Genomic DNA, 22,118 nt, shown 5'->3' with positions numbered 1-22,118 from the left:
TCGGTAGATATTTATAGGTTTCAGGTTTCAAAGAAACTACAATTTACTAAGACTCTTGGCCTCTTAGAAAGTTCCCGTTAATTGATAGTGTTTCCTTGATATAAAGTTAGTGTAACCCCATCACTTTGAAAAAGAGAATAGATGTTTGGAAACCATAAATATTGGTCTCTGAAACTCATCAGACTCGTTCCAAAGTTCATTTTTGTTTTCAGGGAAAAAGAATGAAAGCCCACGAAATTGCAATTTGAAAAATATGAGGAATCTGTTATATATCAATGTATTCTTAGTATAGGAATTAATCGAAGACATAATTAACATTTTTTTTTAACTGAGCGAGACAATCTAGTTCAGTATTAGATATTGAGGTGGTAGGTGGTTATTAGAAATTGTTACAAAAATTGGATGTTTTCTCTGTCCCCAAGCAACTTATGGCCCATTTTGAAACACAAAACTAATATACTTTAAACAATGTGAAAATAGTTTGGTTCAGCAAAAATTAAATGCAAAATTGTGTCTTGTAACTGCAGGAGTTAGAAAAGGACACAGTACACATTTTGCTTTTTAAAGAAATTTCTGGGGCAGTACAAAGCACTGATTGTATAGTTAACAATTCAAAAGCATTTTAAGCCTGTCTCTATGAAATGGTTTATTTAGAGATAATTTCTTTGGAAATTATCTTAACAATTAAAATATACCAATGATTTGTCACTACCACAGCAAGTGAGCAACAAAAGAGAAGCAATTAAATAAGGATGAAATTGGCAGGGACAATAGGCAACATTTAATAATGGTTTGTGTAATTGGGAGAAAAATAAATAAAGCACTAATGAAAAAAATTATAAGAAGATAAAGAATTATAAATCTCTATGCCAGGCAAGGCACCCTTTCCACAGTCCCAAGAGGCAACATACAAAATCAGGATGTCTCCTCAGCACAATTAAATAGTATCTCACGAAATTATGTAGCCCTTGGCAATGAAAAGTTCTAGAAACTGAGGAGTCTAACCATAGCAAAAGATCAATATTAGACTTACAAAGAAGCAAAGAATCAAGGTGTATGGAAGCATCCAAGTCAGAGGCTTTGCTAGCCACTGTGGTAAAAGAGTACCAAACAGTACAGGTAACCCCAAGATGTGGTCAAAAGAGTTATGGTGCCAGCCTAAAGGTAAAATAGAGCCCTATCTTGTCTGGGAGGTGAAGGATGCTAAATGCTGGAAAGGAAAAAAACATCGGCCAATGTTTCTCAGAGTGAAGTAGACACGTGGTTTTGTATAGAACAATTGAATACCCCAAGATATTTTATTTATTTATTTATTTATTTATTTATTTATTTATTTATTTATTTTTAAAGTGCACAAGTCAGGAAGGGTCAGAGAGAGGGGGAGAGAGAAAATGCCAAGCAGGCTCTGTACTGACAGCACCAGTTGAATGCTTAGCCAACTGAGCCCCCCAGATGTCCCTACCCCAAGATATTTTAGATTTATTGTTGTAAAAATTAAATCCATCAAATCATTTCTTTAATTTCTCATTTTATCCTCCCTATTCATGTATGTTGCCATAAATGTTCTCAATAAAATAATATGTGGAAAATAGTTCAACAATAAACACAATCACATACTCACCTTAAGAGTTAGGAAAATATTGGTACACCTGGGAGGCTCAGCCATTAAGTGTCAGACTTTGGCTCAGGTCATGATCTCATGGTTCATGTATATATACATACTACATAAATTATATATTATATGTGTACCCCACACTCTGACAATGCCAGCTAAGTCTATAACATAGAGAAAATTCTGTATATGTGTAGCACATACCAGATAATTCATAGCCACTGGTTTATAATATCAAAATACTGAAAAAGTCCATATGTCCATCAATAACAGAATTGACAAATAAATGTGGAATATTAGAAAATGGAATGCTACACAGCATAAATGCACTGTACAAATGCATATGTAGGCATGAATACATCCCACAATCATAATTCTCTGAAGTAGTAGGTGACAAAGACAAAATATATAAGGTAATGAAAATAATTAAATTGAAATTATGATTTCTAGAAAAATTATACATTATATATGTATATTAAAATATATATTACATATGATAATATGTAATACATGTATACCTATAATATGTAATATATATTTTAATATACATATATATGTATATATCACAATGGAAAAGAAAAGTGAAATAATAAAGCAAAATCCAAAACTAATGGTAGTTCTATCTTAGGAAAAGAAAAGGAAACAATGAATATATTAGTGACTTTCAATTTATTAATGTATTGATATTATCCTCTTTTTCTTTTTCAAAAAAAATTTTAACGTTTATTTACCTCTGAGAGACCAAGAAACAGAATGCCATTGGGGGATGGGCAGAGAGAGAGGGAGACACAGAATCTGAAGCAGGCTCCAGGCTCTGAGCTTTCAGCACAGAGCCCGACGGGGGGACTCAAACCCATGAACTGTGAGATCATGACCTGAGCCGAAATCTGGCACTTAAGCAACTGAGCTACCCAGATGCCCCTGTTTTATTTATTTATTTTTTATGGTATTCTTTTCTTAGAAAAACAAATGTATTTCTACTGTAGTTTATAAGCCTGTTCTTTCTTGTATGTAGTTTTCCAGAAGTTTTTGAGAAGTCTGCCTACCTCAAGGTCCTATAGATATTTCTATAGATATTTTAACAAGTTATATAATGTTGCCTTTCACATTTGAGTATTTTATTATCTAAAATTGATATATAATTTTTGTGAGGAAGTTATCTACAATAAATTTGTTTATAGGAATATCTAATAGTCCCAGAACCATTTATTTTAAAAATCTTTCCCGTCTCTAGAGATTTGCCTGCCTCCACTCTCAAGTCTTGACACATACATATGTCTTATTCTGTGTGGTCTATTGTATTTCTAAGACTATCCCTCTGCTTTGAAATTCCTCTATCTTAATTACTATTTTTAACACTTCTGACAGTTTACTCTTAATTGTAAGTGATTGCTTAAGAATTATTCTTACCATTTTATATTGTCTTTTATTTTCTCCCAGAAGGGGCGTAATAATAAATAGGTGATCTAGTTGGATATTTGGACCCAGTTAACAGGTTTTTTTCACCACTTGGGCATGACCTGACATTTTTGTCTAAGGTAATTCATAAAAAGATGCTTCTATTTTTTTTTTCTAATGAGTTTCTAGATCCTTGTTCTTGAGTTGCTGTTATTTGCAGCTGTTATATCTATGCTAACATAAACTAAAAAATATATATACTTTTGCAAATTACTTCGGAAAATTCCTGAAAATCCATGTCCGTAGGGAAAAGATAACTTTTAAAACATTCATGGTTAATCTTCATCAATACACATCAATCTAGGATGTGATTTTTAAAAAGAAAACACATATGAATATGTATCTAAATTAAGAGTCAGTGACTTCACTGGGTATCGTATGGAAGTGTTGAATCACTATATTGTACACTAGAAACTAACATTACAGTGTTTGTTAACTAACTGGAATTTTAAATAAAACAAAAAAACAACAGTGACTGAATTCCTCATGCATTGGGTTCTCTCAGGGGTATATTGGGGACATGCAATATGCTCTCCTGGTTCTACATTTTGTGAGTATTTCTCTGCTTTACATGTGTGTTCTCCTTCTTTTTGTCCTGCTGGATATTATAGCTTGCTTGAATTCTAGCCCATCAGGAATCACAGTTATATTCTTCTTTCCATTAAAACTGTTTAAAAAGGCTCTTCTTGGGGTGCCTGGGTGGCTCAGTCGGTTAAGCGTCTGACTTCGGCTCAGGTCATGATCTCGCAGTCCGTGATTTCGAGCCCCGCGTCGGGCTCTGTGCTGACAGCTCAGAGCCTGGAGCCTGTTTCAGATTCTGTGTCTCCCTCTCTCTGACCCTCCCCCGTTCATGCTCTGTCTCTGTCTCAAAAATAAATAAACGTTAAAAAAAAAAAAGCATAAAAGGCTCTTCTTCCTTCACTTGAGCAAAGCTGTAGCCTCTGAGTTACCTCTGCTCAACATCTTCTTCCAATTAAATGTAATCTCCTTTGTCGTGATTCTCCCAAATATGGTAACTTAAAAAAGTATCTTTGATTTAGGGACTTTGTTTTGCCACTTACTGGGAACTTGGCAGCTCATGTTTAGTCTGATTCTCCTCTTTGAATATCCTATCATTTCCTTGGGGTTTCTGTTTATACACCACTTGATGTAACACATTGTGAGTAAATTTGATCACTAATATTCATATTTTCCCTATTGAAGTCTTAGGATTATTTTTCATGACCAAAAAAGATAATTATGCATAATATGTAATGTATAGCTACATCAATTTATAATTTATATTGCAACAGTTTTTCACTTTGAGAAAGAAATAATTTCTTTGAATTATACATATTTAATAACAATTATTTAATTAGAACTGTAGCATGTAATTGTGCCATATTCAAATACTTAGGGTTAACATAATTTTGATTAGAAGTGTGATATATGTAAATATTCAATTCATAGATAACACACCATTTATTTGATATGTTATCAGAGTTAAGAGCTATTTAGATATATTTATAAACTGCTACTTTGGTAGCTGTTTTTTTTTCAGTTTGTGAAGTCAAAAAGAAAGAACCTATAGATAATTGATTAACCAATTCAATAGTTTTACAAAGTCTCCACAGAGACTTTTAATAAAGTTTCAAGGAGAAACAAAATAGTTGTATTTGGTTTTAGTCTTATGGCTTTTTTACCCTGTAATAGTCAACTTAAAACAGTGACAAAAGCAGCCAGTTCTGAATAGCTTTCATTACTGGTGGTATGAAGAGGTCGGTGACTTTCTTCTGGAAAAGTTGTCTAAAACTGGACAGAGTCTAAAAAACAATCATTTTGTGGCATTGCACATTGACCAATTTTCAAGGCAAACAACAAATTGAGAAACTTTTGATTCATAAAAATAATGTTAAGTTTTGGAGAAGAATGATGCTGAGTCTGGGACCATTCCTCTCTCTCTTTCTAGCTCTTTTCTAAGAATGCTTTCTTTCCAGCATGAGGATGGCCATGAAAATAAGCAGCTTTCCTGTCAGATGGAAGCAAGCCACATTTGGACTGGGTATGGGAAGTCCACAGCTTTGCCAGCTAAAAGTGGTAGGGCCATTCTGAAAAGGATGAAGTAAACCTAGGGACTTGCTAACTGAAGTTTACAGTCCTAGTTTGTGGCCATCAATGGATTAGACAGAACCTTTAAAGGAAGATCCTAGAAAGGAGACAGCTATGTAGAGACTGAGCAAAGCTCTCCATACATTCCTGGCAGACGGGTGTCCATGAGCAGATGAGACCCTAAGTAAGATGATGAAGAATGAAAGCCAAGGAAACATCGAGAGGTGGGTGCAATTTGGAGGGTCTTGCTAGCTCACAAACTGATTAGTGACAGTAAAAGACTTCTGTGCTTAAGATGTTTAATTGCAATCCCTGTCCAAAACATTGGCCGACTAATTAGCTATGAAGATGGCAACTTTTAGATAGATAGGCTAAAAAATAATCACAATAGGTTTTAAAAAAAATCTATGTAGTTAAGTAAATACGTGAACACAATGGTAGAAACAGTTTCTAGTTTAAGTTCAGGCAAGTTACTTTAAAAAAAAAGCAACCTTTAGAAAAAAATATTTTCAAAAATCCAGAATTGCTTAAGTATGTTATCTAAAATACTCAATTTTTAACTAAAACTTACTAAACATGGAAAGAAATAGCATAGTGTGAGCCATGTTTCACGACAAAAAGTTCAAAAGAAACTGATCATGAGGGGTTTTGGGTGTTTGATTTAGCAAACAAAGACTTTAAAGTAGTTATTACAAATATGATCATAGTAAATAAACTATGTTAACAATGAGTCAACATATAGGCAGACTCAGCAGAAAATACAAACTGTAAAAAAAGAATTAAATTGAATTCTGCGATTCAAAAATATAGTAATTTAAATGAAAATTAATCAGCTATACTTAACCACAGATCTAAAATGACAAAAGAAAGGATCAATAAGCCTGAAATTAGTGGAAAATGTCCAATCCAAAGAAGAGAGAAAAAAAAGTTTAAAGAATGATGAAAAGACCGTGGCAGACCTATGGAATCAATCAATCAAGCATTCCAATGTAAATTTAATTTAAGTACCAGAAAAAGAAGAAACATTAAAAATGACAGAAAATTACTTGATGAAATAATAGCTTAAAACTTCTGAAATTTGATGTAACACATTAATCTACTGATGCAATGAGCTCAGAAACCATGAAAAGAATCACACCAAGGCATATAATAGTCAAACAGCTGAAAGCCAAAAACAAAGAGAAATCAGCAGAAGACTATAAATCCTAATGTACAGAGAATAACAATGTGATTAAAAACAGCTGGCTTCTCAGAGAAAAAAAGGCAATGGAATAACATATTTGAAATTCTGAAAGGAAAGAAAAAAAGGTCTATCAACCAGCAACTCTAACCAATTGCATCAGAATGTAGTTTTCTTATCAAGTGCATATGGTACGTTCTCCAGGATAAACCAAATGTAAATTATGAAACATATCTTATTGCATTTCAAATTATTAAAATTATGCAAAGTATGTTTTTCCATCTCAATAGGTTTAAATCAGAAGTCAGCAGCAGAAAGAACTCTGGAAAATTTCCAAGTATGTGGAAATTAAATAATGCAATCCTAAATAACCTAGTGGTAGTCACAAAGGAAATCAGAATACATTTTAAATTGAATGAAAATGAAAAATAACAATGCATTGATGTATACGGAATGTGGGCAAAATAGTGCTTAGAGGAAGATTTGCAACTTTTGGCACCTACATTTAAAAGAAGATCCAAATTACCAACTTAAGCTTCTTTCATATGAATCTAGAAAATAAAGAGGAAATCAAATCCAACACAAATAGAAAGGAGTGGGGGGAATGTCAGAGTAAACATTAGTGAGTTAAAATAGAAAATAGAAAAACATCAATAAAACCAATATTAGTTATTTGAAAAGATGAACAAAATTGATAATAATTAGACAGCCAGGAAAAGAGAGAGATATAGAAAGAGGAGAGAGATGGAGAATAAGAGAAAGAGTGAGAGAGAGAGAGAGAGAGAGACAAACCTAAATTACCAAAATCAAGAATAAAAAAGAGTTCATCAATACGGATTCTGGGCCATTTAAAAGATTAAATGGTACTACTATAAATAACCTTATACCAACAAATATAATGAAGTAGACAAATTCCTAGAAACACACAAAGTATCCACATACATTTACCAGATAAATGAAAGTCTTCTTAAACACATATGACAAAAAGAAATTGATTAGTCTAGAAAAAATTTCCCACAAAGAAATTTCCAGGCCTAAGAATTCTATATAAACACAGATAATGGATGAGGAGGAAATACATCCTTACACATCTCCTAAGGCTTATGTTACCCTCTTAACCAAAATACAACCTTACACATCTCATAAGGCTTATGTTACCCTCTTGACCAACCAGATAAAGACATAACAAGAGAAGGAAAGTCCAACCAGCATATCTCAGAACGTGAATGAAAAATACCTTTAATTAAATATTAGAATTTTAGCAAAATATAAAAATTATCACGTATCATGAACAAATGGTGTTTATTCCAGGAATGCAAAGTTGTTTTGATATTCAAAACCCCATAAGACACCATAGAAAAAGAATAAAAGACAAAACCCATAAGAACTCAATAGAGGTACAAAAAGCATTTGATAATACTTAACATCCATTCATGATTTAAAAAATATATTAACAACCTAGGAATAGAAGGGACTTTCATTAACCTAGTAGGGAACATCTATGAAAAAGACACAGCCAACATCATACTTAATGGTGAAAGTGGGAAGCCTTTCTTGTTAGACTGGGAAAAGAGTAAGGATGTTCGTTCTTGTCAGTTCTAATTCCCTTGAGTAGAGGATGACGAGGGATCTTTTTGGAGTGAAGGGAATGATCTAAATCTGGATTGTGGTGATGGCTGCACAACTGTATAAATGCATTATAGCTCACTGAAATGGAAAGTTAAAATAAGTGAAATCTGTGGAATATAAAATTTGCCACAACCAAATTATTTTAAAGAGTAAAGTAATTAGTATGAACACAAATAAAAAATTCTCTGAAACAAACAAATGGCTGAAAGAAAATAGAAATAAGAATACTAAAGGTTTTCCAAATGTGACTTTGAAACTGTTGAAACAAACAAAACAAAGCTGTAATGTTACATTCAGATCAAGTTGAAAACATGTCTATATATTGAAAAAATATAGTGAAGAGATTAACTTTTTAAGTGTTTTAAATTACTGTATTTATTCTGAAAAAGAGACAGAGACAGAGACAGAGACAGAGACAGAGAGAGCACGAGAGCAATGGAGAGGAACAGGGAGAGGGAGAGAGAGTATCCCAATCAGGCTCTGTGCTGTCAATGCAGAGCCCAACGTGGGGCTTGATCTCATGAAACCCTGTGGGGATTCTTATGAACCTTGCGATCATGACCTGAGCTGAAATCAAGAGTCTGATGCTTGACAGACAGACCCAGGCATCCCTAGTTAAGAGATTATTTTTAAATTGCCACAATAAAACTTTCAAAGTGCTAAGATAAACACTTTATTTTAAACTTATTCCAAGGTCTGGAGCACAGTATGAGGTCAATAAATAATTTTGATTGAATCAATGAAGAAAAATAATTTACTACTTCTATTTGTCTCTAGTGATTTAATTTAGACTTTTATCTAAATTGTTATTATATATTTTCATGCATTTGTTAGAAATATGAGGCTACTTTGAATACAACAGTAGTATCAGCATTAATCATAGATTAAAGTGTAAATATATTTTATTTGCTGTTATGTTTTCATTACATCTGAAGTGGATTAATAAATAAAAACCAATTAATTGGTTCACTTGCTTCCATGAAATGTGTTCTCTAGAAAACCACTAGGGTTGTGAATAAGAACTATTTAATTTAAATATTTTGCATTGTGTAATATTTATTGCAATTGTATAAGAAAGAAATGTTATATTATTTTAAACATTTTATTTATGACTGTAGATATCCCTCACAATGATTCAATTGAAAATTATATTAGAAAAATATATTCAAATTGGGTTTTGGTGAAAAAGAACTTCCCTTAAGTTGGACAACATTCACATTATCTACATACATAAAACCATGTTATACTTTGGTCAATTCAAATAAACACATAAAACCCAGATCATACTTACCTTTTGTTTCCAAAGAGCATTGGATTTTTTTTTTACTAATACACTTTCAATACAAACACTATATGAAAATTAAAAAAACATACTATATGAAAAGATATTCTTTCTCACCATGTTCTTGTAAAGATTTTATATTCATCTATTTGAGATATGCTCTTTGTGTCTTAACTTCAAAATTTATAGTAAACACGATTATGAAGCAATTATAATTCTGAAATTATAGTTAAAGATCACTTCTTAGGTCTCTCACAGGTTGTATTTCTCCTGGCCTATATTTGTTTTAAATTCGTGCTTGTCTGGGTTTATATTTGTTTTGTTACATTTATTTGTGTGATTTATCATAGCAATTCCATGAATATTACAATTACCAATATCTATTGCTTTTCTGGAGAATATTGACTTTCAAGGGAAAAATATTTGGTTCTGTTATAAATAAACTACTTAAAGACAATCTTACAGTTTTCTTTTAATGCTGAAGAATATTTCAAGCTCTCTTTAAGTTCTGTGAAATACATGAAGCCTGGGATCTTTAACACTAGTGCTAATCTCTTCCTTATTATTTCACTACTCTTATATTCCCTAAGAATCTCTGAGAAACACAAATTTTAACATGCCCATTCCACACTAATATAATGATTATATAGTTATAAAATTTTAAGCTAAAAATAAAACTCGTTTGAGAAGGTAAACATTTTAAGCATGTGTTGCCAAACTCCTATTTGAACAATATGAATACTGTTTTTTAAGTGGTTGTATCAATTTATTTATTTTTTAATTTAATTTTTTGTTTTTTTAAATATACACCCAAATTAGCGCCTAGTGAAACAATGATTTCAGGAGTAGATAGATTCCTTAGTGCTCCTTACCCATTTAGCCCATCCCCCCTCCCACAACCCCTCCAGTAACCTTCAGTTTGTTTTCCATATTTATGAGTCTCTTGTCCCCCTCCCAGTTTTTATACTATTTTTGTTTCCCTTCTCTTATGTTCATCTGTTTTGTCTCTTAAAGTCCTCATATGAGTGAAATCATATGATTTTTGTCTTTCTCTGACTTACTAATTTCACTTAGCACCACCCTGAACGCACCCGATCTCATCTGATCTCAGAAGCTAAGCAGGGTCGGGCCTGGTTAGTACTTGGATGGGAGACAGAGTACTTTTAACATAGATACTTGGTATCCCATGGACACTGACTTTAATACAGGAAGACTAACTGCTATGTGGCTCAGGCTTACCCAAAGTATAAGGAAAGTTTTTTCGCTATATAAATTTATTTTGAATGTTTGTCGGAAAAAAAAATAAATGCATACTGTCAGTAAATACAACAGCAACATTATTTTAAATATTTTTTCCATTGAAGTCGTTCTGCCTGTGGATTCAACATAGATTGAAATCTTTGTAATTTTACTGGTTAAACAAATATAAATTTCATAGACTCTCTGTAAAAATACTTCCTTAAATTCACTTTCTGATCTTCACTGTGGCTTATTTTTATTCACTGGTGAAGGGCAGCTTAGCCTTATAGCACCTGTCAGTATTGCGGGTGATATGTTTCTCCCGGTACATTCGGATAGCAGTGCGTGGAACAGCTGGTAGGTGATATTGGTGCATTGTAATGCCAGTCATCCTTTTGCCCAGGAACCTACTAAATCCTTTTTATAACACACTTCATCATTCGCACCCACAGGCCTGATATCTAAAGTCGGTTGCACCAAAATGGTATAGTTCAGCTTTTCAAACAGGCTTTATCCCAAGAACTAATAATGTATGTTCAGTGGAAGATGGCTGGGTAATAAAATATGTTGGCATTCCTATTATTTATTTGGATGTTACATTTGTTTTCAATGATTTCACATATATAATACATTTATGCACAATCTATAGTGTGTGTGTGTGTGTGTGGATGTAGGTGTATGAATGAAAGGTATGGTGGGGAAATAAAAATTTTGAGTCAAATTGCCAAGTATTTACATCTATTTACATGTACCTTACTACATTTATAGTAAATATAAAACATTCGGAAGTTACATTCATAGAGAAATTGGGGAGTACGTAATGCAAACCATCAAATTAAATTTCATGAAACTCAAAATATTCTAATAAGGTTATTTGATTTAAAGTAGGGAAAAAAGTTTATAGAAGTTACTTACGAACAAATAAAATGTGGAATATAGGAAAGGAAAGAGGGAATAAAGTCCAGAATCTTTCTCTTGGCTTATATATCCCTACACGATATGTCTTCTCTCTAATTTTCTGATGGCAGCTCTTGCTACTCTCTCCTTTATTTATGAGTCTCTAATTACCCTGGCCTCCTAATCCCTAAACATGTAAGATTGTCTTACCTTCTAGCTCTTGGGATCATTGTTTACTCTTTCTAAAAGATTCTTTCTTTAGATCTCTGTAAAGTCATTGCTTCACTTGACATTACTGGGCATTTTAAAAATATTTAAAAGTTAAGTTTCCTCTTTCTCTTTCTCTCTCTCCTTCTCTCCGGATAAATAGTCTAAATCCAAAAGTCTTGTTGGAGGCAGACCGGTACAATCTCCACTAAAGAAGCTAAGATGGCCAGATACTTGCTTTCCTAGCTAAGTTTTCAGCTTAATTACTGTCACATGACATAGGGAAGGCCAATGAAATGCCATGAAAAATTCAAATGTTGGTCCCAAACGCTAATTTCTACAACAACTCCAAAATTTCTGCAGTTTAATAAAGGCAATTTTTTAATTCATACAAAATCCAATCAGTATGTAGCCTTTTCCATGGTTGTTCCTGTCCCAAGCTTCCTTCACCTTGTAGCTACACTACTCATGATTTGAAATCCTTTTGAATTAAAAGTATAGGCGAATTATCTGTGGAAATGATGCATACTCCCTTTGTGCACATTCCCTTAGCCAGAACTCAGTGGCATGGCTTGGCCAGTGTAAAGAAAGCTGATAAATAGCCTTATGTGCAGAAGAAAAGGAGGGAGAGTGTTTAGTGAGTAAATATAATATTTATACACATATTTAGAGAAGAGTTGGGAGTTGGTCATTTATCAAAATTTAATTGTGTACAATATTGTACAGTACAATTTCATTTCTACAAATATGTCTTCTAGAAATATAGTGACACTCTATTCTATCACAATAAATAGTTTCCAGAAATGTCAATGGCAAGGAGTGGCTTAATTGTGTGCTTAATGAAATGACCACAATAAACATGTCCAGCAAGCTGACCAATAGTTCCAGTGATGGAGCTACCTAATCCTAATCCATCTGAGTCACAGCTTTGATTTGACATGTGCCACCTGGTAGTAAGAGTCAATTCTGGCTTAAATATTGATGAAGAAATTTCTGAGACTTGTGCTCGGCTAAGATTTCCAAACAGTGGCAGTATGTATAGGTATATCCCTAGTAACTAACACACATTTTGTAAGTCCATTCCTGACAAAATATTTAGACCAGAGAATACTGGGAGGGTAGCCCAGTTCGAGAATGAAAAAGAGTTGGGATCCATTTTCCAACTCCATTATATCCAAAGTCACATTGTTCAGTGTAGCCTGCTATAATGTTTTTGGTCTACTCAAGGATGTATGCAATACTGTTTGTACAATACATTTATTATATTGATTGTAATAAATGGAAACAATGTGTTTTGCCCCCAATAATGCTAACATACAAGGTGTTATTTATATATCATAAAATAAAATAGCTAAAAATAGATATTGACTTTAAGAAGATGTAAACAGTTTATGATTAATGGAAAAGAGCTAATTGAATACCACGGTATTTGAAATGATATTTGGGGGGAAAATATGTGTAGAAATATTTACAGTGTTTTGTAGTTTTTCCTTGTTGTTACTACGGAATGATGTTGATTTTTTATTATAAACATCCTTATTTTTTCCCTCACTATATATTCATTTTTGTTTACATTCATGTGCTTAATGATTTTTTTAACAATAACTTTTTTTTAAAGGTTTATTTATTTTCGAGAGAGACAGAGTGAGCCGGGGAGGAGCAGAGAGATGGGGGAACAGAGGAACCAAAGTGGGCTCTGTGCTGTCAGCAGGGAGCCCAACGTGGGGCTTGAAATCACAAACTATCGGATCATGACCTGAGCCAAAGTCAGATGCTCAACCGACTGAACCTCCCAGCTGCCCCTAAACAATAACTTTTAATTTATTGTGATATTATTTCTGTCTCCCATTATACTTTTTTGCATTCATTATGATCATTCTCAAAGTAGGAAAAAGAGCATAAAGCAAAAATTTAGATGAAAAAAAGCTGTATTTTTGTTTGTTTAATTTCAAAAGCCTAGGCAACTTTGACTATGGAAAGAAATCTAGTTTTAAAAAAAAAATCTAATAGAATATATAAAGAGAAACATAAAAACTTTCTCCTTCCCCACACCCAACTCCTCCAAATCATAAACAGATCATAAAGAGAAGTTCGTGGTAACACTGATATGTATCTCTGTGTCTGCCTGATACTTGAACTCTTAAACACCCCCGGAAAACACAGCAAGATGCTCAGAAAGATGTTGAAATCTGACAGCAGAGGAGACCTAAGATCAGCTGTCTATGGAAGCAGCAAGATCCTGAGGGGTAGCTGTGTGGGGCATATAGACGGACAATGCCTAATGTAGCGCTGTGCAATGGAGATACAACACGAACCACATTGGAAAAGTTTAAAGTTTGGTGGCCACACTTTGTAAAAAGAAATGAGGAACATTAATTTTAACAACATATTTTATTGAACCCAATATAACCAAATATAATCATTGAAGCAAGCAGTCTAAAAATTATTAATAAGATCTTTTACCTTTTTTTCTTTTCATTTAAGTCTTCAAAATCTGGTATGTATTTTACACTTGCAGCACAGCTAAAATCCAACTGGGTACATTTAAAGTGCTCCACAGACATCAGTGGTGAATGCCTTCTGTACTGAACAGGACAGTGTTAGGTCTCAGGGTTTAGCTGTGGCCCCCCATGGCGCAGGAAGACAGAGTGGCTCCCATGCATCTAGTGTTATCATCAGATTGAAGGACGAAAAACAGCAGACCAGTTGGGAATGAGGACAGGAAGGTGCACTGGATGTGTCTTACTGGAATTTTGCCACAGTGTTACCCCAAGAACCTGGACTGAAACCAGAAAAGGCAAGGTCTTACGAGTCCCGTAGACTAGTTTGCAATAGACCTGATACGGTTGTGGACAAACAATACAAGTTATGATTCATGGACTAAGATTTATAAATATACAATTAATTAAACAAAGAAGAAAATCTAAAGGTATAACACAAACTATTAGGTGAGTAGGGTGGACCAGCAAGAGAAGACATTTGCCTTTTACTTTTGCTTCATGCTGTATAAATGTAAACATCTAAGGGAAAGTTGTGGGGAATGAATCATTTTACTTTATGTTCTGGAAAAAAAAAATTGTTTTAGTGTTTCTGGCTGGTAACAACTGATACAATTCTATTTTTTTGTTTAGAATTTGACCTGAAAACTTTAGGAATAGTGTTGTTAAGTAGAAATTTTATTTAGTTAACATAGTTTTAAAAGCAATCCCTATATTTTTTTACATTCTTCTATCAGTATTTGAGTATAAGCAGAATATCAAATGTACCGGATACCTGTTATTTTATTGAGAATCATTTTTATTTTTTCATTTAAATTTTCAAAATTTTTCAATAACTAGTAAAATGATACAGTGTGTGTGTATAACTTAGATATTTGCCAGTTTTTTGAGTTGCTGATTTTTTTAAAGTTTATTTGTTTATTTCGAGAGAGAGAGAGAGAGCCCACATACAACTGGGGGGAGGGGCAGATAGAGAGGGAGACAGAAAATCCCAAGCAGGCTCCGTGCTGTCAGTACATAGCCCCACTCAGGGCTCAATCTCACAAACCCATGAGATCATGACCTAAACCAAAATCGAGTTGGGTGCTTAACTGACTGAGCCACCCAGGCACTCCAAATTATTGATCTTAATTAAAATTAATTTTAATTTTAATTTAATTCTGGGGCACTTGGGTGGCTCAGTCGATTAGGTGTGGGACTCTTGATATCGGCTCAGGTCATGATCTCACAGTTCATGAGTTTGAGCCCCAAGTCAGGCTCCACACTGTCAGTGTGGAGCCTGCTTGGAATTCTCTCTCTCCCTCTCTGTCTCTCTCTCCGTACCCTACTCACATGTGCCCGCTTTCTCTCTCTCTCTCAAAATAAATCAGTAAAACTTAAAAAAAAAAAAGATAATCGTTCAGCCAGACTTCAAGTTACTTCTCAATATACTAAAATTGGAGCTATTCAAATTATCACCTAATTAAGACTCAATATTTATATTTCCAACTCTCATGTAAAAAGTTCTGGTTATAGTAGAATCATGTAGAAGATATCCACCTCCAACATCCAAATAAAAAAGTAGGTCACTATTTATTCTTTTAATAAATCAAATAACTCAGAATGTAAATTTATTTTGTATCCTCATATGAATAAAAAAAATTGGTCTGACTGTTCACTTATAGTTATTTGCTTATTTGTTTATACCAAAGTCAAAGTTGTATAGTTATTTTGTTCTATAGTTACAATATAGAATATTTTTTCCTATGCAGACAAATAAATGCAAAACTGTGACAAGATTGGGAATTATCAGATAAACCCATAAAATGATCTTGTCTATGTGGACAGTATTATAACATCTAGCCATATGTAGCTATTTAAATTTAAATGAGTTAAATTTAAATTTAAAAATTCAGGTCCTCAGTTACACCATTCAAATATCAAGTGCTTAGTAGCCACATGTGGGTAGTGGTTCCATATTAAACACCACATATATGAAACATTTCCATTTTTGCTGATAATTTTATTGGATACCACTGATAGATCTTTAATCTAATGCATTAAATAGTGTTCATCATTTTTCTGGGAAAATATTAATCCATCAATAAAGGACTAGAAATCATGCATAATTTATTTTCATGGATAACACTCAAGTATGGTATCTCATGAAACCCGTAAATATAATATAGAATACAGTTTATACTAGTTAATTGGTAGAAACAATGGAAGGGAATTTCTGTTTCCCCAGTATTGCTCTAGGTGTGTAAATCTTGTTCTAGGAATATTGCAAGCTTTTATTGTTTTAGTATATTGCTATGCCATTCGTCTTACAAAAGTGAGGCTTTATTATTTCTGGGGGCATTTTTCTAGAATAGTTGAGTAGTTACATGCAAAAAAATGCATTTGAGAGGAAGGCAGTTAAGGCTATAAATCAATGGGATAAGATATTTTATCATCATTTAAACAGTGAACAGATCAATAGATAAGGAACATTATGGAATAAAGTTGATACTAACTACCAAGGGTTAAAAATGAAAACTGGGAAGTGAAGGATCACCACAGAGCTAGATATAAATAGACATAGGTATAGATAAGATATAGACATAGATAGTAACATAGATATAGACATAGATGTAGCTGTAGATATATAGATATAGATGATATAGTTTGTTTGTTTTCTTGTTATTTCATGTAGAATGGTACAGAAAGCCTTGGAAGTTTTTTTCCATGACTCAATCAGAACCTGTCTTTTTGTAAGTCAAATTACTTACATTCTTGGTATTCTAATTTGTTGAAAAGATTTTGGAAACTCGTGTCTGGTGCAGTTGTACCAAGGGTCTAAAAGTCTGGACTTGGATCATGTTTGAGCAAGACTTCCAATGCTGAAGTTTACCAAAGTCAAAGTGAAAATATGCTGTCCTCACACCCATAGATGCTGCTGTGCCCACACATGGAAATAGTCCTTCTGATGTTAAAACTTAAAGATTTCGTGTGCCTTATTTTACAAAGGAAATTCATTTTTAGAAATATATACTTAGAAATTAGATGATTTATTTTCCTTGTAACTTTTTTTTATATGCAACTATTATCTGATTAGACACAAATTCTAGAAGAAAAGAATTAAATATGTAAATTGAAGCAAGGTATCTTTGATGATATCTTAGAAATATAAAGTAATTTCCTTTATCCCCACACAAGCCGTTTCTATTATTTGCTCATATTAATTAGACTTAATAGCATCTTTCCCATTTCTAACAACCATAAACATCTGAAGAAACCAATGTGCTCTACTTAATGTGCTTTGTCTCTTAAAGTCATATTATTCTTTGAATCATCAGTTACTTCAAAATAAAGCCAATGACAAATTTACCTCAGAAAGTTGCTAGTACTTATGATCACTTTGAACAGTTTAATAGGTCTATAGAAATTGTGCATGATTATGGAAGTTTAGAGAGAAGCACTCATTTAAGAATAGCTAATTATGGAAACAAATGTTTATACCTTAAATAGCCATTAAATTTGTTTCACTACTGTCTTATTTTCCCTAAAAGTTTAATTATTAAATGCATCATTTTGTTTAATATTGACTAATGGATGGGATTTAACAGAATTCTTTCCACAGCAATGCTATAATTTTTATTTACTGATTTCCCCCTTCCAATTTTCTAATTAAGTTCCAATCTAATGTTACCTCTAGTAAAAACACGGACAAATAATTGTTTCAGTGGGAATAACAATTGTCAAAGGACATTTACTAAGTTTCTTGAATTTTCTCTAATAGTTTTTAAAAGGGCAACATCACACTGAAATACTTAATACACAATTGGCCTTGTGCTGTTTTAACTTTACAATGCAATTGAATTCTCCAATGATACCACAGCATAGGGATTATGATTCCCTTTTACAAATGAAGAAAATGAGTTAAAGATATTAAATGACACTCCTCAGTTGATGATGATGATGACGTGTGACTTCAATATCTGTATTCCTTTTGCTCTACCAAAGGACAACATGTAGGAAACTATCTGAAATGGTCAGCTCTAAATTCCAAATATAAAGATGTGCTGGTTGAAAATGGTGAAACTTACTGAAGCACCTAGGATCCTGCTTTCCTGTCATTTTCACTACAAGAATTCAAAAATAAAAATAGAGGAGATTAAATACACATGTTCCATCCTTCCAGGTCTTAATGTTAAATTATGGCATTTTTTATTTACCAGTTAATTAAATAGCATTGTGTCTTAAAATCCCAAAATTATATACAATCATGGTTCTGTAAAATGAGACTGAATGGTAATTTTGAACACTGTCAAAGAATAATTGTACCTGACAAGTGAAACAGGCCTGGAGTGTTTTACTCAAGACTATTACAGTAGGGGGGAGAGATTGAACTCAACTCCCAGGAAACAAAATGTGGGAGAGTTTTAATGTATGGGTGAACTAGTAGAAAAGTACAAGAGGACTTTAGTAGCAGGTTGGTCAGTGTGATTAAGCATTCTGTGCTTAATTGTCCCCTCTAGAAGTTAGGTTCCCACCCACCCACAGTGACTGGGACATAAGGGAGATGTCCTATGTGGTTATATTTCAAAGGGACAGCTCCCAGGTCTTTTAAGAAAGATATATTCTTGGATTATAAAACTGGCAAAAGGCAGAGAAAATTTACATCTCAAAGAGACAGACCAAGACCTTACAATAGAAAATTTTCAGAAGTAAATGTTCTAAGAAAAGGGAAGTCAGGGGCCTAGAGTCTGGAAGAAGCCTGTTTAAAGTTCAGGCTGTGAGAAATGTTAAGACAGTCTTGGTTAATAATGGATATCCACTGTTGCAGTCTTTCTCTCCCTTTTTAACTTTTTATTTTGAAATAAGTTTAGATTCCCCCGGCAAAATTTGCATGACTAGTGCAGAGAGTTCCCAGAGCCTTTTTTTCCAACTCCTCTTACTAGTGTTAATGCAATACTTTTCACTATGTTACACATTCTAATTTCACCAGTTGTCCCATCAACATCTTTTTTTGGTCTAAGATCCCACTTAGTTGTCATATCTCCTTAGCTTCCTTCACTCTGTGACAACTTGTCAGTCTTTGTGTGTCTTTGATGACCTTCAGACTTTTGAAAACCTGTAATCAGTTGGGTTTTTTTTTTGGGGGGGGGCTTTTTTTTTGGCAAACTGTCTCTCAGTTTGGGATTTGTCTCTAATGTTTTCAGATGATTAGATTGAGTTTGTGCAATTTGCCCAAGGTTGTCACTGAAATTATGTTGTTCCCCTTCTCCGTTCGTTGTACCAGGGTGTACATGATGTCAGTATCTCTTATTAATGGTGTTGACACTTTAATCACCCACCTGACTAAGGTGGCGGCTGCCAGGTTTCTTCACTGTACTTTGTTTTTTCCTTTTATAAAACACTAGAATCTTTTGAGAATATATACTTGGGGACTATGCAAGTATTCTTTTTCTCACCATGTTTTGCCCACTAATTTTAGCATCTATTGCCTTTAATAATTGTTACTATTTATTAATAGTGATTTTCATTTCCCATTATTCCTCCTCCATCTATAAATTAGAATTCTGTAAGGAAGAATTTTCCTCTTCCCTCAATACCTTCTGTTTTTCTTTACTCATTTATCTATGTAAGATGGACTTGTGGGCACTTTTTTTATTCTATGGATTAGAACCCAATAACATCCTTACTTATTTTGTTGTTTATACTTCTATATTCTTCAGTGGACATTCCACTGTGGGAGGCTTAGATTTAAGGGGGTTGGGAGGAATACAGGAAACTTTCTACCCTCTGTTCACCCTGTATTAACTGAATGTCTTTAGTGCTCTAACAAAGGTATAAGGTTACTTCTGATGTAACAATACAGACTTAGGCACTCCATTACTGGCAAGTATCTCTCCTATCTTCAGCAAGTGGCTTTGGCTTGTGGGTCCATGAGAGCTTTTCTCCCCACCTCATCTCTCCACCAGAAGAAAGGAAACACCAGAAAAATGATGTCAAATTGTTTTCAGGACAATTTGCTCTAAAATCTCATCAGCTGGAACTGGTAATATAGCTACATCTCTCTGCAGTAATTGATAAAATTAGTCTAATCAGGAAATGTAACTCTAGCATATGTAGAGCTAAAACTCTACCATAATGCAAGAAAGAAAAGGGAAACTGATATCACAGGACAACTGATTGTCTTCTATAATTGACATGAAGCACAATAATGAAGTTCACCATTATACCATCATTCTGGATAGGAATTCTTTGTAATTTTATTTGGTATAGTATCTTAATAGATACATCAAGGGATATGTCAATCACATATTCATTGTCTGATTGCAACTGCATGAAAGATTTCAAGTAGAACTGCCCAGCTGAGCCCTTCCCAAATTCCATATTCATAGAAACTATGAGACACGATAAAATGATTGCTGTTTTAAGGTAAATTTTGTGGTAGTATTCAAACTGTATCTTCTAACTGAAGTCTCCACCGGTTCACATGTAACATTGCAACTTGTCTGACTCCCTACCCTCCTTCTTCTCCTCATCTTGCTTACATTTCAAACACGAGGTAACATGCCATATGTTTTACATGTTTTCTTCATGTTTCTTGTTTATCTCCATTAAAACATAAACTCCTTTCTGATGTAAGCAAAGATTTTTGGCCAATCTGTTTACTTCTGTCGTCTGAATGCCTGGAAGTATATCTGGAGCTTGGGGACCACTGAATAAGGATTTATGGAATGAATAACAAAGTGGTGAGTAAGAGAGACGTGGAGAAGGAAGAAAAATAGGTTCATGTAGATAGACTAAATGAATAATAATCACAACGTTAAAGAATACATGGCATAGATGGCCATACATCCATGTGTCTAACAAGGCTTCACTTGGTTCCTCTGAGCCCATCCAAAGCTACTCACCTACTTAGAGATTTGACATAAGTTTGTTTTCTTCATTGCTCAAGAAATCAAGGAAGTTCTTGATACATTAACTTATCCTTTCTGTGAGAACTAAAATAAAACAGAATAAGAAGCTACCTCATGGTAGTTAATGGAGAAATGATATTGAAATTGATTTGCTTTCCTAGTCTCAAAATGGTGTTATAATTGTGGTTTTTATTCTTGCTTTTTTCCCAAAACATATGGGTATAATGTTTGGCTTGGTATGTAATTAAAAAAAAATTTTCCTTTAGTTTGATTAATCCAGCAGGAAAAAATGGTGGTGAATTTTCCCATACTTAACACAAGTCTAGTTACTGCTAAAGATCGAGGCTCTCCAAGGTTTTAGTGTGTTTCAGGACACTTCTTTATTCATGAAAAGGGAAGACTACATCGGTCTCATAGTGCATCTGTATTTTTTATTATTTATCTGACACCTGCCAAAGGTTTTTTTTTTTCAAAAATACATGATCTCCTTTTAAATTGTTGTAAAACAATTTTACCTTTCTATCAGTAGGAAATGCCTAGTATTTTCTTAAATGCTGTACACTGCCCAGAACAATTATAGTATAAGATAACTGCCAAAAGGAAGCTGTTAAAAAAATGTCAAACATGAATTTTTTATTTTCTCCTATCATACCCTCACTTTTCTCCTCTGTGCCTCATTGAATTATAAATGTTGAAAGGATTTTGGAAATTATTATTTTACATATAAGAGAAATTAAGTCCAAAAGTATATAAGCATGCTTTTGCTCTATCTTTAACACAATAAATAAATAAATGAATTTACTGGTATTAGTAGCTCTTTTCCCCAGGCTACCGATATCATGCGTATATAGTGTAAATTCAAATACGATCACATCTGAAGTCCATGTAATTTTTTGACAATTTTAAAGATTTGTAAATTTATGGGTCTATATTTGATTTGTTTATTTAGAAACATTTTGTCGGTGCACCTGGGTGGCTCAGTTGGTTAAGTGTTCAACTTTGGCCCCAGTCATGATTTCACTGTTCTTGGGTTCAAGCCCTGTGTTGGGCTCTGTGCTGACAGCTCAGAGCCTGGAACCTGCTTCAGATCCTGCTTCCCTAGCTCTGTGCCCCTCCCTCGCTTGCACTCTGTCTCTCT

The sequence above is a fragment of the Panthera tigris genome, chromosome F3, assembly GCF_018350195.1.
Source record: "Panthera tigris isolate Pti1 chromosome F3, P.tigris_Pti1_mat1.1, whole genome shotgun sequence".
Taxonomy (NCBI): Eukaryota; Metazoa; Chordata; class Mammalia; order Carnivora; family Felidae; genus Panthera; species Panthera tigris.
This window is presented reverse-complemented; position numbering follows the sequence as displayed.